Here is a 4357-nt window from a genome sequence, read left to right on the forward strand (position 1 = left end):
GTGGTTGTGCCTTGCAATACTTTCCTGGCTCTGTGATGCTGAGAACACTACTTAATATCTCCAAGCCTCAGGGATGCTTTATGTTTTAAAGGATAATGTATATTAAATGCCTACCACAACATCAGAAAGCAACTGCTTCCAATGAACGCCTGTTGTTAGTATCCTCCATGGTCACTTTGTGGGCAAAGCTGCCTTTAGAGATGCCCTAAAATAGTTCGGTTTTAACTGGGAAGAAGGAAACAGCTCAGTAGGATGGAAAGAACCAAGATGTCTTGAAGATGATTAGCAAGCACTCTCCCCTGATATTTTCCCTAAGGAAATCTAACAAGTACTCCTGTAGCCCTTGGTTAATCCCACAAATATAAAAATGAGCTGTGCTAAGAGGCTTAGAACTTTCCAGGAAGAAGGAAGAATCTGGGCTGCCTAAAGATCAAGTAATCCCTGTGGTAAGAGAGGAAAAAGGAAGGGTAAATCAAAGAATTGTATGTAGTGTGTCAAAACCCTTTCTACGAAGATGGCGCCGAAGGCCAAGAAGGAAGCTCCTGCACCTCCCAAAGCTGAAGCCAAAGCTAAAGCTTTGAAGGCTAAGAAAGCCGTCCTGAAAGGTGTTCACAGCCACAGAAAGAAGATCCGAACATCACCCTCCTTCCGAAGACCCAAAACTCTGAGGCTGAGAAGGCAACCCAAATATCCTCGGAAGAGCGCCCCTAGGAAAAACAAGCTTGACCATTATGCCATCATCAAATTCCCTCTGACCACTGAGTCGGCCATGAAGAAGATATAAGATAACAACACACTCGTGTTCATTGTGGATGTCAAAGCCAACAAACACCAGATTAAACAGGCTGTGAAGAAGCTCTATGACATTGTTGTGGCCAACGTCAACATCCTGATTAGACCTGATGGAGAGAAGAAAGCATATGTTCGGCTGGCTCCTGATTATGATGCCTTGGATGTTGCCAATAAGATTGGGATCATCTAAACAGTCCAGCTGGCTAATCCAAAATACAAATTATTCCCCCCACTCTAAAAAAAAGAATTGTATGTAGTGTGAATATCTCATGTGTGAGTGTGCCCAGAATCTAGAAAAAGTTTCCCGAACCTTCTGTTTTCATTCCATTAACTGGTTTGAGACATTAGAGATAACCTTTGCCCCAATGGATTCTATAAAATGGTCCAGAGAATAAATGTTCTACTTTATTTTGTAAAATGGTCTACACACACTAAAACATAGTCTATGTGCAGTAAAATCAAATTTGTTTCCAGAAAATAAAAATGGATAAGTTGCAAAAGCCTCACGTTATTTTTTTTTTGGGGGGGGGGGTAAAAGCTAAAATAGTTGGAGGCATTTTTTCATCAACTGTGTTGTGGACAGATGTGCAAACTGTTTGGTCTTCCTACTTGTGGAAGTAATGCTATGTGTTTTATCCTAAAGCCTGTGGTGATCAATTTGACAACATATTTCTGCTTCCAAACAAAATAACACCAGTAGCATTTACTTGATAATATTGAATTTATTCATAAAACTTTTCTATTTTTGTTTAGGGGCCACACACTGCAGTATACTGAAATTACTCCTGGTTTTGCTCTTAGATGTCACATTTGATGGGGGTTCAGGGTACCATATGGGATGCCAGTCATTGAACCCGTATCAGCTCCATCAAGATCCATACCATATCCATCAACATACCCATTGTATTATCGTTCTAGTCCCTAAATTTTTGCATTTTGCAGTATTGTTGATGAGAATATCACTTGGCCCTTCCTAGTTTCCATCCTTCTAACCTTCCTTCCTTCTTACCTTCCTTCCTTCCTTCCTTCCTTCCTTCCTTTCTTCCTTCTTTTCTTTCTTCCTTCCTTCCTTCCTTCCTTCCTTCCTTCCTTCCTTCCTTCCTTCCTTCCTTCCGCTTTCCTCTATCTTTGTTAATTTTCTTGCAAGACAATTTTCATTCTACTGCCAGGTGACAGCCTATTGGAAGATTAAAAATCTTTCCCATAGAAATCTAGGTCTGGGGGGCCGGGCGGTGGCGCTGGAGGTAAGGTGCCTGCCTTGCCTGCGCTAGCCTAGGACGGACCTCGGTTCGATCCCCCGGCGTCCCATATGGTCCCCCAAGAAGCCAGGAGCAACTTCTGAGCGCATAGCCAGGAGTAACCCCTGAGCGTCACTGGGTGTGGCCCAAAAACCAAAAAAAAAAAAAAAGAAATCTAGGTCTGAGCTGAGTTTTAAATACTAATATTTAAAGAGCACTTTTCACTTCCTCTCCAAAAGGGCTGAGTCAGAGTTAATTCTAAACATCTCTCAAGGCTCTTCTCCATCTTGGGGAACAAGCTTAATGTGCTTTGAGAAAAGAGTTTAGAGTCATTGTGGTTTTAGTGAGCCTATAAAAGTCAAATTTTCTGTGCAGGTCAAAGACAAAAATGTACATTTCTTTCCTAATTATTGTTGATTCCAATACAAAAATGACAAAACTGGTTGCTTACAAATAAACCACAACTTTCTAAGTTTTTTATCATGTTTTAAAAAATAGATCTATAGTCTTACCAGAAAAGTATAACTATTTCAAAGCACATATAGATTCGTGTATTTTGAAAAATAAATAGTAGCATTAAAAGTTTTCCATCTGTATAATGAACTTCTATTTTTCACTTAATGGAGGATCAGGAATTGGCATGATGGTTCCAATCTAGAGGGATTTGAGTCTTTGTATTTTTTCTTTAATTGTTATTTATTGGGCGTATATAGACCTTAACTATCCTGAGATAAGGGATTTTTAGACAATTTTTGCAGAACATTTTGAGATGAAATGTGTTATGTAAAAATTACATCAAGAAATCCTTAATCATACACAGGAGTTGAGTCAGCTGTCAGTATTATAAGGAGGAAGATATACACAGGGTGAAATGACAATGCCTTTAGGAGCTTAAAAATGCAGAGAACAAGCTGATATGCAGTTAGCCAGCTAATGAAAAATCCAGGTAATGATTACAGGGGGAAGGAAAGATGTCTGGAGGCACAGTATCAGGTATCAGAGAACAAATTCTTTGCTAGGAAGAAAAAAAATCAGTAGAGTACACAATTAGGGTGGAGTTGCAGAATCATTGCATCTGCATCTGGGTCTATAAGAATGAAGTGAATAAAATTTACACAAGATGAAACAGTGACTGTGATTTTGGGAACAATCCTGGTATCTTCACTTTGCTCACTCATAGGAATTTTAAAGATTTCTTTAAATTTAGAATTTCTTTAAAAAGCTTAATGCCTAGTACAAGAGAGATAGTAAAGTGGGCAGAGCACTGACCTTGAATGTGGTTCACCAGAAGCGGATTGATGGCATCCCATATGGACCCTGGAGTCCCACCAGCAGTGATCCTTAAGCACAGAGTCAGTCTGATCTAATGAAATAAAAATAAATAATTTTCAAATAGCGATATATTCTTCTTAATAAGGCTTTGATGACACAGTCCTATAGATTTCTATTTGGAATGTCAAACCACCAGAGAACAGAAGTAAACAACATTTAGTAAATTGGCATAAGATTTTATTCTTTAAATTAGCAGTCCCATGCCAAGGGTTATTGCAGCTATCCCTTTCATCTTGAGGAAAAAATACATAAAACTGTTTTTATAAGCAAAAAAAATATTTCAAATGTTTGTTCTAAAGGATACAGATGTAATAAACTAACAACTATAAGAAGGAACAACATTTTGTTCTGTTATATTATAAAATTGTGTATATATAAAATTGATATAAAATTTATATCATAAAATTATAAAAAAAATCAAAAAAGCAATTCTTGATTTGAAAAGTAATGAACTTAATTGTACATTCAATTGTTGCACCACACAGAGACATTGCTTCATGTAACTTTGAAATTGTATTAATTTCAGATGACCTCTAAACACAATCACTTGAGTATCCATCCCCAGAGAGATGAATATAGTAAGAACAAATGCAATTAATTCTGAATTGGTTTTAACAGTCATAGCCATGCTGCTATTCTGAACTGTTGTGTGTATATGGCAGAAAAATAAGTAATTTATCGTCTTTTTGATGTAGAAGCAAAAGTTTAACGTTGTAGAAACAGTGCTCAGGCCTTGCCCCTAACAACCTTCTCAAGCATCTCTCCTGGTAGTGCATAAGGGACTATGTATGGTGCTGGTAGCAAACAAGCCATGTTTGAGACAAGCACTGCACTGTACTATCCCTCCCAGGGGGATAAGTAAAATTTTTGCTTTTGGAGAAAGAAGACACAAAGGAATCAATATACAATGTTTTTGTCCAAAAAAACAGATGATGACCAATCCAACACAATGAATGTCTTTATTCCCATTACTACTTCAATGTAGTACTTTCCAC

The 4357-nt window shown here is 37.8% G+C and overlaps 1 pseudogene; it reads left to right on the plus strand.

Annotated features, from left to right (window-relative positions):
• Positions 1-514: 514 nt before the first annotated feature.
• On the plus strand, positions 515-1022 carry LOC126024447 (60S ribosomal protein L23a-like; annotated as a pseudogene).
• Positions 1023-4357: the final 3335 nt, after the last annotated feature.

This window comes from Suncus etruscus, chromosome 12, assembly GCF_024139225.1.
Source record: "Suncus etruscus isolate mSunEtr1 chromosome 12, mSunEtr1.pri.cur, whole genome shotgun sequence".
NCBI lineage: Eukaryota > Metazoa > Chordata > Mammalia > Eulipotyphla > Soricidae > Suncus > Suncus etruscus.